Source organism: Podarcis muralis, chromosome 10 (assembly GCF_964188315.1).
Source record: "Podarcis muralis chromosome 10, rPodMur119.hap1.1, whole genome shotgun sequence".
Lineage (NCBI taxonomy): Eukaryota > Metazoa > Chordata > Lepidosauria > Squamata > Lacertidae > Podarcis > Podarcis muralis.
Genome location: NC_135664.1, coordinates 75,770,439 through 75,784,640, shown reverse-complemented (window position 1 = coordinate 75,784,640; position 14,202 = coordinate 75,770,439). Strand labels below are relative to the sequence as shown.

Sequence of the window (14,202 nt, the reverse complement as noted above, 5' to 3'; positions counted from 1 at the left end):
AAAAACATTCTCACGTTATACTTCTTCAAAGAAGAGTATTAGGCTTTTAATGAAGGGGAGAGGAGAGATGCTGTAATCCTCCTGGCTCAGGAGATTCTGATTTACCTGCCGCGTTAGAAAGTATAGATTAAGATATTTGATATACAGCATATAAATCCAGAGATTTCCATGTCTCACTCTGCAATCCAGCCTGCTGTTACTTACGAGCAGGGAAGCAGGGTTTCTCTTCCAAACAAGCATACTGTCTCCCTCCAGCAGTACATTGCTTGGAGAAGCTGTAATTTGGAGGGGGCCTGGGGGCAGGGCTCTCTGCTTTTGGAAAAGAAATGAGAAACCTACCATTGTAAAGCAAAAGTCCCCTCCACCCCACCCAAGCCAGCCCCCTCTCTCTCTCTCTCTCTCTCTCTCTCTCTCTCTCTCCCACTTGCGTGTTTTTCGGCTGCCTGCGAGTCCCTAGAGCACGGAGAGGAGGAGGTGGTGGGCTGGAGCCTGCACGGAAGGACTCGATCATTTCCTTAACCCTCTGCTTGCCAGGAGGGCAGGGGATTCCCTGCTCTTTGTTGAGTTTGAGCAAACACAGCAACAAACAGAGGCAGGTGGGCAGTAAGACCCTGAGGCAGAATGCAGGAAAGCAACAGCTTCCGCCTTCCCTCCGCCCGCCCGCCCCCCCGATCTTATTTTTGCCTATTTTGCCCCTTAGCTCTGGAGAGTCAGATCCAGGGACCACACATTCGCTCTATAACACGCACAGACATTTCACCTTACTTTTTAGGAGAAAAAATCTGCGTGTTATAGAGCGAAATTTACGGTATTTGCAGCTTCCCACGGAAACTGAAGGACATCCTTTTTTGCCTTTCGCCCCTTCCCTTTTCTAACTCTGTCCCCAAAACCCTGCCCCTTACAGGATATCACTTCTACAAATGTGCTACTACAGACCCAGTGAAGAGTTTCGCCACCACAAGACCTGCAACAACAACAGACACCAAAGTTTTCAAAGTGGCCACAACTATCTCTTTCAAAGGACATAGACTGCCGGGGGAGTGGGGCTGACAAAGGGCGGAGGAGTTGAATTGCAAGGACATTTTCTCACTTTTGAACCTCAAGACTGTGCTCCAGCATTGAGAAGATACATGTGTAAAAAAATATCACAATTGTCTCAAGATATGCAACTGATATTTAATTACTTTGTTTTGTATTATGTGTTATTACGTAGGAATGTTGAAATGTGTCTGACAATGTGTTATTTCCGCAAAGGGGGGGCTATTTTTCTGTGTAATTGTTTTTATGTTTAATGTCTTATTCCTTACAACCCAGTGGAGGATTCTCATACATTTTATGCTTTTTAACAGACCAGGCTATTATGTAGTCCAATGTTTAGAATTAGATAAATTTATAACCACATTTCATTGTTCCACCTGGCACTCTGCCAACTTCCCTACCCATTTTAAAATGTGCTAAAACTTGCTTAACCAAAGAGAAGCTGATAAGATACATGAAGGTGCATATGCTTTGGTTTAGCAGGAATAATCCCTTATAGAGTTAAATTGACTTATTTGGACAAGTGCCCTATTAACAGATTGGTTTGAAAAGTTGACAACTGATACGGAAGGAGCAAGGGGGGGTACCCAACCTTCCCCACCGCTTCCTGAAGGGGCCTGAGGCGATGACCTCGACAGTGCCCAGCTCTGCCTAGAACCCTCAGCCCCCACACCATTACACAAGCACCACACTATACCCCTGCCTTATGAATAAAAGGCTCTCTTTCCTATCTTTATACAGGCGAAATAAGCCCCATCTTTCTTATGCCTTCCTCTCGCCCTATTTCTAACGTGAGTAGACCGTATCATACTGTATCCCCATTCACTATACTGAGCCGCGCTTTAGCCAATCACAGCCATGCATTCGCCCTGCAGAAGCTAGCTCAGGGAGCTACTGCACGCCTCATTTCACTCCTGACAAGCTGCTGACGGCCCCCCACTGCGAGAACAATGGATCCGAAACCAGGGACCTCGTAAAACTGTCAAAATCTTGCTACAATGTATCCGTTCTTGTTACAATGTATCCATTCTGCTTCCGCTTTTGATTAACAATACGGAATGGGTTAGAAAGCATTGAAACCTTTGGAAATTGATATAAAATCAACCGTAACTCCGATTTCTTCGCTCTTGGTGTCATTCAACTCAGTTCCCTTTGGACTCCATGATGCTACCCCTACTTCCATAATCCCCGAAATGGCAGGTCACGTACACAGGAACTTCTTAATCCTGTCAGATCGTTTCGCCTAACCCTTCCTCCGGGCAATATTAGGTGGCAGATGATGCATATCTCTGGCCCATTGTCTTGCCACCACCGGTACTCAATAAATGTTTATCTATGTATATCTCTCGCTCTGCATGTTCCCCCCTCCCTTATCTCAAATGTTAATTAATGTAATCCCACCTTTCTTTAATATATTCATGACGTGTGAAATATATTCATGATGTAACTCGTGAAACCCAACCTTCCCATAATGTATTCATGACGTTTCGTGCACTGTATTCTGGGACACGGAGGGAACTTTTAAAAGTTTATGTCGCCCCATTCTCGGGGTTCAATCTCGTCTTGAACCTGTTGCGCAATAAACTTGGATCTTCGTAGTTTGCTCCTGCGTCCAACTGAGCTCCTTTCTTCTCCGCAGGGACCCGCGCACTTAGTCCGACGAGCTGGGTGGCAGGGTAATTACGCACCCAGATTTTCCGTAACACAACCATGGGGCAAGATAAATTCAAATTGGACTCAGTTTGAATTGGGCAAGTGTATCCAGGCTGCAATTAGCTTTTTGGTCCTTAAAGTGCAAGTGAGCAACTTCCCATGACTGCAAGACCAGAGCCTATAATAATAAAATCCCATAGACTGGCCAAGGCAAAGACATTTCTCTCAGGACGTGCCCAAACCTGTGCCAGCTGTGGTGAGTGCCATGCAACATGGTTAATATGAAAGCCCTAAGTGGATTCACCAGGGATTGCCACTACTGTGACACCAGGCCGGTGTGAGACCACAGAAGAGCTACCTTGACACCTGAGAACACAAAAGAATGGCGGGGGACAAAACAAACTGCATTTTTCAGTCATTAGTGGACCTTCCTGCTAAATGTAAAGCATACGCCACTATCGAGAAAATATTTCTTCCAAGGTACTAGAATGCCACAAGTAACTGAGCAACAAAATATTAATTTTACATGATATCCTATGTCTAACTATGTGCACTGTTACACCATTATATTTCTATGCAAATATCCTTAAGAAGCATGACATCCAAGTCCCTTTCAGGTTCACATGGACACACACATCTTGGACAGAGAATAGCAGGTTAATATTTACCACCTTAAATTGTGCGGAGAAAAGGATTGAAAAGTAGCCACCTTTGCAATCTTATCTCTGAAGGGGGGAACTGTAGCAGGAACCCCCCACCCCAATCATTCTGTTTGTACAAACTTCACTGTCTCAGCACATCTGCAGGAGCCCTGCCCAGTTGCTATGCCAACCCTGATGATCCCAGACAGAAGACAATCAAGATCACAAAGAACTTGCATATGGGAGTGGATTCAGCATGGACTGAAACAAAGGACAATGATCAGATCTTCCCTCTGGGAGCAGGAAACTGCAAACTCCCCTTTGTCTCCTGGAAGTGATTCATGGGGAGGGGGGAAAGGAGGAACCAGCCAGGTGACAAGACACTCAGGTTACCACCAACTCCTCCCTCAACCCCTCCTTTCTGTAATGTATGCATTATGTTTCTGGGGGGTGGGCTTGACCTAGAGGAGGGAAATTTTCAAAAGTTTTGATAAGACCTTGCACACTATTTTTCTGGGTCTTTCCTCTCACCTGCAAGTGAGGGGAGCACCCTGTCGCAACAGTCTTTCTTCAATAAAGACCAAGCCTACAGGCTGCTGATTTGCTTCAATTTACTCTGGTTGGTGTCTTTACTTTTTGTCCAAGGGAGCCCTCAGATTTTTCCGGTAACAATATTAACGGGCGTAGGGTTTTTTTGTCCCAACATGCATCACTTTAATCTCATTGACAATCAACTGTATTTTCGGCTCATTCACTCCATTTGGAGAAGTCCCTTTGGAGTTCCTAGCTATCTCTCTCCTTGCAATCTCTCTTTATTTGCTCCGGTTGGCTGGACTCCTTCCTTTATTCCACAGGGACCCGCAGGGCCAGCCCGATGAGCTGGGGGACTGAGCAGCCTCGCACCTAGATTTTTCTGTAACACCCCCCCTCCCAAAGAAAGGCTCAACATCCACGCCCATGGGGGCCTGTGGCCAGCCCAGACCCTGGAGCATCTGCATCTCTGCCCCAGCTTGAAAGTTAGGGGCTACAGTGCTGGCGAACCTTATCTCCCCCTCCCCGTCCAGACAGAGGAATGGCCTTGTGGGGTTGGACAAGAGAGTCCCATCTGGGTGGTGTGGAGGGGGCAGTGCGGGGGCTTCGAACTGTAAAGTAGGGAGGGCCCTCCTGAGTCATCTAGTTGAACCCCCAGCATAGTAGTAATCTCAGCTAAGCATCACAGGCAGGGGGCCATCCAAGCTCCCCCCACCCCACCCAAGGAAGGCACTCTCCCCACTGGCTGTGCCAGACTGACCTCTCAATGGCCCCTCCTGGCACACTTTCCTGTGGCCAATGACTCTTCCCCAGGGAGGGCATCTGAACAAGAGACCACCCCCCTGTAGGGTGCTGTGCTGATGTCCGCCAGGCTAAGGAAAAGCAAAGCAGCTGCGCATTGGCACTGAGGGCTCCCAGACTTCAGCCGGTGCCCTCCAGGTTTTCTGAGTGCAGGCACTGTGCCGGCTGGCACTGAGGGGAACTGCAGGCCAATCTGCCTCGGGGGCACCTGCGTGGAGATGGCGGTGCCAGGGAGAAGAGCAGCAGGTTCAGACAGAGACTCCTAAAGGCTCTGCCCAGTTTCTTGGTGTGGAAGATGTGACCAGCCAGCAGGGGCTGGGGCTGGCCCCTCCTGGCCCTTGTTACCCAAGGTAAAGGACCCCTGGTCAAGTCCAGCCAAAGGCGACTATGGGGACTTACTTCTGAGTAAACGTGCATCAGATGGAATGGCAAATCCCTTTGAACCACGTAGGGGTTACTCCTAAGTAAGCATGCATCAGGCAGGGCTGCAGAGTGGTGCTTCCAAAAGCAGCCAGTTTGCACATCTCATGGGATTTAATGGCATGCCATTATAAATGCACGGGGATGAGTGCATTTACACAGGCACATTTCCGCAAAAAGACCAAAACTCCGGCATGTAGCCGCAGGTGATACAATAGGAGCCTTTCTGCAAATGGCCTTTGCAACACAACTCACTGGGTGGTAAGAAAGTAGACACATTTGCCTCTTTGCAACGTAGCCCCGTTTCCTCAATGAATCCACCCATTTCAGTAAAACCTGAGCTGAAATAGTAAGGAGAGCAAAACAGCAGCCCTCTCTGACCCCCGTCAGCCCCCAGACTCCCCCAGTCACGTGGCAGGAGATTCATCCTGAGCCCCCCCCCCACGTGAGATGGGTATAACATCATGGATGATCCAGTGATGATTCATATGATCCATTGGTGATCCACATGATCCAAGCAGACTGGTCCAAAGAGCAGATCTCTAGGCCTGAATGAAAGGGGTCTGCGATGATGGATTCTGGAGTCAAGAAATCCTCCCTTTCCAGTGATCTCTCAGGCTGGCCAGGAAAAGGCAGCGAGCAGGAATCCTCAGGCATCCCGATGGACAGACCTGTCATGTTGCCAAAACACGAACTCGGAGTCTGATCTGATTTCCATGCAGAACTCATTTTGTGACTTCGCTGTTGGATTGTCGGGATCAGCCCCTCCCCCCTCTCCTGATCCCCAGAAGGAAGACCGGGGGGGGGGGGGTTCTACTCCTCCTTCTCCCCCCCGCACCCGCTCAACACTTTCCCTCCCCTCCCGGCACACCCTTCTCTCATCCCGCCCACACAATCCCAGATCCCGCCCCCAATACATTGCTCCTCCTCCTCCTCCTCCAATCCGGTTTCTGCTCCAGAAATGTGGGGCGGGGAGCCCCCCTCCCAACCTTCTCCCGGAAGTGGAGCTTCCACTCCGGATTGCTGCTCTGCCCCGTAGCTCGGGGTGGGGGGCGCTTTCTGAAAGGGGAGGGAGGAGGCAGGGGACCCCCCCCCCCCCGTGGATGTTGCAGGAAAGGAGAATCGGGAGCGAGGAGAAAGAGGTAAAGGGGTCGCGGGGGGGCGGAGAGGGGGGGAAAGGACCCAGAGACCCCTCCAGCTCCCCCAAGCGCCTTCCGTGGGGCCTGGATCACGGCACGCCTGCTGCGAAGGGAGCTTTTCTCGGCCCCTTAGGCGCCTTGGCGGGGGCGGGCATGGGACCCCTACCCAGGGAGTCCCAATGAGGACCCCATCGCCCCGTGTTCCCTGCGCAGGCATCCCCGGAGCGCTGGGGGCTCCGCGCAGAGAGAGTTGGGCCACGAAAGGGTTAACGGGCAGGAGGGATAGAGACCCCCCTGCCCCTCCCCTGCTTGTCTTTGGGGGGGGGCGCCTCCGGCTGGAGAGATGGGGGCTCAGGGTGTGGGGTGAGCAGAGCCAAGGGAGCCTCTGGATGCAGGGGAGACTCAGGAGAGAGGCAGGGGGTCAAGGAAATTGGGGGGGGGGAGAGGAGCATCCCTGGGGCAGCGAAGGGCAACATTGGCGGCGGCGGGGGGGGGGGAGATATCGCGTCTCCATCTCTGGTGGAACAGCCTTGGCCTCTCTCTCCCGCCCAGTAATCGACCCCCCCTTCAAGGCGACCAGAGAGGGATCCCTGGAAAGTGGGGGGTCCTGTCCCCCTTCCTTCCTGCAATCTCCATCCTCTTCCTGCTCCATAAGCCCCTGCCCTGTCCAGACACAGCCATTCTGCCCAGTCCAACCACTGGTCCCCTGGAGAGGAGAGGAAGTCCAGAGGAAGAGATGTCAGTATTTGTAAAAAGAAAAGAGAAGGTTCTGGCCTCCCTTTGTGGCCTCAGCCTGGTCCTTGGACCCTTGTCAGCATAGAAGAGTCCACGAGAAGAGCATCCTTTCTGCTTTTACAGTGGTACCTCGGGTTACATATGCTTCAGGTTACAGACGCTTCAGGTTACAGACGCTTCAGGTTACAGACTCTGCTAACCCAGAAATAGTGCTTCAGGTTAAGAACTTTGCTTCAGGATGAAAACAGAAATCTTGCTCTGGCGGTGCGGTGGCAGCAGGAGGCCCCATTAGCTAAAGTGGTGCTTCAGGTTAAGAACAGTTTCAGGTTACGAATGGAACAGTTTCAGGTTAAGAACAGTTTCAGGTTACACACATCAACACTGCCAGCTTTCACCAACCAACCAACCCAACACCAAACTAACATTTCTCACTCTATATATACAACCCGCAGCTTTTTAAGCAGTAAAGAAACAGCGGCCAATTTTTAGCCGTGACAAGAGGGGAGGGGAGAGGCCTTCTCAGAAGCGGCTCTTGGTTTCCGCAATCCCACCCAGGAAGCAGCCAGAAGCCTTTTCCTCTCTCTCAGGCTTCCATCTTTAATTGTCCTTTCTTGAGGATGAGGATAATGTACACCTGTCATCAGAAACGGGTGCAGAGTCCATGGAATGGCTCTCAGGATTGATACAGAAGTTGCACCTCAAAAGCATTTCTGTTCCTCTTATTCTTTGTAGGCAGTGTCAGAGTGACTGACAAGCTGAGATACAAACCATCAGCATCCGATGACAGCGACTGCATGAATCTTTTGTCACGTGACAAAGACACATGAGAGCAGAAGCAGCCAAGCAGGCTGGGAAGTGCAGGGACAGCACAGTCATTTGGGCCTCCTCAATTTATTCAGGCTTAACTGCTAACTGTGGAGTCATTCTGACGTAGTAGCCAGTTCCACTTTGTGCTCTCTGTAAGATTTGAGCAAGAGTCTGTCTGTCTTAGCCCTGAGCAGAGTCTGTATGCAATCTCAGTCAAACTGTTTGGAACCATGTTGTTTATGAAGAAGCTTATTTTAATTCAGTAAAGCTTTTATTCTTTAAAACTCTGCATTATTAATTTACGCTGCGTGTCATCTTCCCAGTCAAAGGACCCATTTTCTTTTTTTTTTTTATTTTTTATTTTAATGCTTTTATTAAATCCAACTCATTATACATTTTATCCATTTTACAACAAATCATACCCCTTTTCGACTTCCTTCAACGTTGCTGACATTCTTTCATAGTTATTCTTTTGATACACATTCCATTCTTCCATATTGCCATTTACACCTCCTTTCCTCCTATATTTTTAGTAAACAATATTCATTAGTTCTTTACAAAGCCTCTTTAAACCCCGCCAGCGTTGTATTTACACCATAATTATTTTCCAGATAACACGTAAATTTCTCCCAGTCCTTTATAAATTTTTGATCTTTTTTATATCTAATCTTCCCTGTTAATCTATCCAATTCTGCATACTCTATTAATTTTGCTCTCCATTCCTCTACCTTTGGAATTTCCTCCTGCTTCCACCTCTGAGCCAATACCATTCTGGCAGCTGTTGCAGCATACTGGAAAAGTTTATGATCTTTCCTTCTGATGTCCTTCCCTACAATACCTAATAAGAAAGCCTCTGGTCTCTTCACAAAGGTATACCTCAATATCTTTTTCATCTCGTTATAGATCTCTTCCCAGAAGCTTTTAACTTTCTTACACTCCCACCACTGGTGGAAGAATGTGCCTTCTTTAAGTTTACATTTCCAGCATTTGTTATCTACTCTGTACATCTTTGCCAGTCTCACAGGAGATAAATACCATCTGTAGAGCATTTTCATCATGTTTTCTTTCAATGTCATACAGGCAGTAAATTTTATATTCTCTTTCCACAGCCTTTCCCAATCCTCCAGTTGAATATTGTATCCCAAATCCTTTGCCCATTGCACCATCACCGACTTCACCTCCTCATCCTTCGTATACCATTCTAACATTATTTTATACATTTTTGATAGATTTTTAAATTCACTATTTATTATCTCTTTTTGAAAGATTGATTCTTTTTCTACATACCCCCTTTCCTTCAGCTCTTTTTTAAACATTTCGTTAATTTGGAAGTAATGTAGCCAGTCATATGTTAACGTTTTGACTTGGTCATACGGCTTCATTTTCCACTTCCCTCCTTCATTGATGACCATTCCTCCATATGTTCCCCACTTTCCTCTCATGTTGATTTTCTTAACACACATTATTTCTAACGGGGATAGCCAATGTGGGACTTTTGGTTCTAGTATGTTTTTATATCTATCCCAAACTTCTATTAATGCTCCTCTAAAGATATGGTCCCCAAATCCCTTATGTTGCCTCTTTTTATCACACCATAGGTATGCGTGCCACCCGAATTTGTTATTAAACCCTTCCAAGTCTAGTAGTTCTTTATCTTCCAATTTTACCCAATCTTTCAGCCAACATAGGCATGCTGCCTCGTAATACAATCTCATGTCTGGAAGACCGAAGCCTCCTCTCTCCTTTGTGTCTGTCAATAACTTAAATTTAATTCTGGGCTTCTTTCCTTCCCAGACATATCTTGATATCACCTTTTGCCATTCCCCAAAAGATTTTGTACCCTTTAATATGGGTAAAGTTTGGAATAAAAATAACAACTTAGGTAGCACCATCATTTTTACCATTGATATTCTTCCCCATAGTGTTAGTTTCAGTCTATTCCAGACCTCCAAATCTTTCTTTATTTCTTTCCACATAGGAATGTAGTTATATTGGTATAAATCTATATTCTTATCTGAGAGCCAAATTCCCAAATACTTAATCTTTTTAACTACCTCAATTTCCGTTTGTTGCTTTAGTATTTCAATTTTATCTTGGTCCATATTTTTCACTATCATTTTAGTCTTCGTCTTATTCAATCTGAATCCTGATAATTTCCCAAATTGTTCCATCTCTTCCAAAATTTCTTTTGTACTTTCTGTCGGTTCTTCCAAAGTCACCACCACATCATCCGCAAAGGCCTTTACTTTGTATTCATTAATACCTAATGTCACCCCTTTAATTTGCTTATTTTGTCTTATGGCATTTAATAGAACTTCCAGGACCACTATAAACAACAATGGCGAAAGCGGACAACCCTGCCTTGTTCCTTTGGATATTTTTATATCTTCAGTGATGATGTTATTTATAATTAACCTTGCCTTCTGTTCTGTGTATATTGCTTCAATACCATTAAAGAATTCTTGACCCACCTCCATAACCTCCAAATTTCTCAACATAAATTCCCAGATCACATTATCGAAGGCTTTCTCCGCGTCTATGAATATTAAACTTGCTGGTTTGTCATACCTATCGGACAGGTACTCTATAACATTGACTATATTTCTTATATTATTCCTTAATTGCCTGCCCGGTAGGAAGCCTTGTTGGTCTTTATGTATAATTTTCACTAATATCTTTTTTAATCTCTTTGCTAAGATTCCTGTAAAGATTTTATAGTCTGTATTTAAAAGCGATATAGGTCTGTAGTTCTTAATTTGGGTCAAATCCGAATCCTGTTTTGGTATTATTGTGATAAATGCCTCTTTCCATGTCCCTGGGATATCCTTTTCTTTTAAGATATTGTTCATAACTTTAATTAACGGGGTCGTCAACGTATCTTTCATTTCTTTATAGTAACTTGAGGTGAACCCATCCGGGCCCGGTGCTTTCCCTCTTTTTAGTTCTTTTATGATTTCTTCTACTTCTTCTTTGCAAATTGGTGCATTCAACTGTTCTTTTTGATCTGTTGGGATCTTCTTCACCATCTTCTCTTTCAAATACCTTTCTATTTTCTTCTTGTTGTTCCTTTCTTTATTCCTATATAATTGTTTATAAAAGTCGACGAATCCTTTCCTAATTCCTTTCGGATCTGTTATTTCTTCTCCATTCACTTCAATTTTGCTGATTGTGTTTTGTTCTTTTCTCCTCTTAACTTGCCAAGCAAGCCATTTCCCTGATTTATTAGCAAACTCGAAATTTTTTTGTCTTAACCTTTTAATGTTCCACTCGACCTCTTTATTTATTAGCATCGCAAACTGGGTTTGGAGAATCTTTATTTCCTGTATTATCTTCTCGTTATTGGGTTTTTTGATCAGTTTTTGTTCCTTACTCATGATCTGTTCCAAAATCTCCTTTGTCTTTTTTTCTTTGTTATTTCTTTTCCATGCATTCTGTTGGATACAAAGGCCCCTCATCACCGCCTTACTTGCATCCCATACCACACTCATTTTTGTCCCCTTATCCATATTGTCTCTAAAGTAATTAGATAAGTTTTTTTGTGCTTTTTCTACAAATTTTTGATCGTCCCATATGTTGTCATTCAACCTCCACCTGAAGGTTCGCTCTTCAAAGCCTTTTAACTCCATTTCTATTGGGTTGTGGTCTGAGATCACCTTAGCCTGTATTTCTATTTTTTGAATTCTAGGAGTTAACTCCTTTGATACCCATATTTGATCTATTCTTGACATTGTTTGATTTGGTTCTGAGTGGTATGTGAATTGCTTCTCCAAGGGATGTCTGAGCCTCCAAATATCTACTAAGTTACAGTTCTTCGTCATTTCAAAGAACGTTTTAGGCAGTTTTCCTTCCTTATTTTTCGTTTTCCTCAGTCTATCCATCTCTAATGAAACCACCCCGTTCATATCCCCCATTATTATAATTTTTTGGTCCATATATTCAAGTAATTTCTCCTCCATCAATCTAAAGAATTCCCTCTTATTCCCATTTGGTGAGTAGATCCCAACAATTATCAACTTTTCACCTTGCCACTTAATTTGAACCATTATAATTCTACCTTCTTCATCCTTAAATAATTGGTGAGATTCAATTTTATTTTTAATGTAAAGTACAACACCTCTTTTTTTCTCTTTATCCGAGGATACAAATTCATTTCCCAACCTTTTATTTATTAAAATTTTCCTATGTTTTTTAATCACGTGGGTTTCTTGTAGACATATAATATCTAAATTTTTCTTTTTTAACATATGTTCAATCCTATTCCGTTTTCTCTTATCGTTCATCCCATTCACATTCCAGTTCCATAGTCTTAACGCCATTTTTCTTGTCACTATTTGGCTTTGAGTTTACCTTATAGTCTTTCTATCTCTTCTCTTCCCTCGTCTTCTTCCTCTTCTTCTGATTCTCTCTCTACCTGTTCCTCTTCTTCTCTTGATTCAAATTCCTCCCTTAAATTTAGTCCTCCTACTGCCCCTTCAACCTCTTCCTCCTCTACTTGAAGCTCTTTATATCTCCTTGTGAATTTCCCTATCTCTTCCGGACTACTCAATCTTCTTTTGACCCCTTTATAGAAAAACGAGACTCCTTCTGGGAACTCCCATCTGAAGTCGATCTTATTTTTCTTAAGCAGTTGCACCAATGGTTTATAAGTCTCTCTTCGTTTCAGCAGTCTTATTGGAATATCTTTAAATATGATTATATAGTTCCCATCAATATATAATCTTTTCACTCTGTTTCTTTGTAAAATCTGATTTCTCATCTCTCTATCTTTGAATGTTATTAGGCAGTCACCAGGGAATTTTTTTGCTTTACTTGATCTTATTTTCATTCTAAATGCATTTTGTACTGTTCTCCCCACTTCTTCCTCCGATAACCCCATCCACTGTGCAATCTCTTTTATCAATCTTTCTTTTATATTTTCATTTTGTACTTCCGGTATTTGCCTCAATCTCAAATTCACTTCTCTCTGTTTTAGTTCATTCATTGCGATAGAGTCCTTTATTTCTTCCTGTACTTTGTTTAAGTCTACAATCTCGTTTTTCGTCTTCTCTTCTTCCCGTTTCATCTCTTTTATTTCTTGTTTTGTTTTTTTAAGACCTTCATCCACTCTCTTAGAAACCTCTTTAATTTGTCCCTTTAGTTCACTAACTGTCTCCTCAATCTTTTTATCCATTTTCTCAATTTTATTATCAACCTGTTCTAATTTTGTCTCCAGATTTTTTTCACTCTGTTTGATTTCTGCAAACATCTTCAATATTTCTGTTTTGAACTCTGCTTCCTGTTTTGAAGCTCTTCTATCTGTTGGGGTCCCCCCCTCCATCCCCTTTTTTTGTGTATGCGACATTCCCCCAAATATCAAATATCGGATATAAAAAAAAAAACAAAAAACAAAAACAAATTAAGTTATACAATTTCTAAACAATTCCTAAATATTTGCAATTACAATTGTTATTATCTTTGAATGCTATTTGGGATATCCGTTGCAGGTTAACAATACACCACAGAGAGGTAAGTTATAAATTACAGATGATTTAACATTTTACCCTCAGAGTCACATGAAAAGTTTTGTTACGTCTCCACTGGAATTTAAAAGAGTATTAGTTGTTGATCTGTAATCTTCCTGCCCCCATTCGGGCTAATCCAATCCGTAATCTTCTTGCCCCCGTTCGGGCTAATCCAATCAGATCTTTGAATAGTCTATTTTTGGTTTAAGGGTCCAAGAGCACTCCAAAGGAGGCACAAAATAATATCCCTTTAGTTTGATAGTCCAAAGATAATTCAAAGATACTCCAGAGGATGAAAGATGAACGATGAAAATAAAAGAGGCAAGTTCCCAACTTTTCAGAAGATAAAAGTAAAACAGGCAGATCCCCAGCTTCAAAAAGTAAAGATATTGGGTATAAAGTCAAGTTATGATTCCAGATGTATTCAAATTTCGCCTCCAAATTTCAAAGTATCTTTAATTCCCCTTAGGAATAAATTTGGCCCTTAAAGTAGGTCTCTATACTCAATAATTCCAGAAGGATTTTCCTTTAGATGCTAGAGAAGTCTTAAAGACAATCTTCTTCAATTTCGCAGTCTTAAATTGCTTCCACACAGATTTCCTGCTTTAGTACTTTAAATAGTGATGTTTAGTTTAGACCCCTAGAGGGAGCCTAATTCTATCAGGTCGTGGAGAGAGTTCTTGAAGAAACAGGAAGATAAAGCCCTAAAATGGCTCCTTTTACTCCGGCAATTCTCTTTAGAGTTCAATTTTCAATTTTCACCAATTTACAATCCCAGACCAATATAAAAATAGATACCAATAGTCATTTAGCTGATCACCCAGGGCCCGCCTTCTTTTTTTCTTCTTTATCAAAGGGAAAAACGTAAAGCAAATATCTTAGAAAATCTTTTAGTTATAACATTAGAGCCCTCCTAAATATGGCGTCTGAGGTTTT

The 14,202-nt window shown here is 43.6% G+C and overlaps 2 protein-coding genes across 2 annotated transcripts in view; both read left to right on the top strand.

Annotated features, from left to right (window-relative positions):
- LOC114604882 (uncharacterized) overlaps positions 1-2,641 on the top strand; it is a 35,190-nt gene extending 32,549 nt beyond the window's left edge. The window contains exon 5 of the mRNA XM_077935573.1: positions 905-2,641. The gene's annotated coding sequence lies outside the window, so the exon portion shown is untranslated. The remainder of the gene's footprint in view (positions 1-904) is intronic.
- Positions 2,642-6,035: 3,394 nt separating this feature from the next.
- The window catches only part of LOC114589936 (uncharacterized), a 70,479-nt gene continuing 62,312 nt past the window's right edge, over positions 6,036-14,202 (top strand). Inside the window, 1 exon segment of the mRNA XM_077935634.1 lies at positions 6,036-6,226. The gene's annotated coding sequence lies outside the window, so the exon portion shown is untranslated.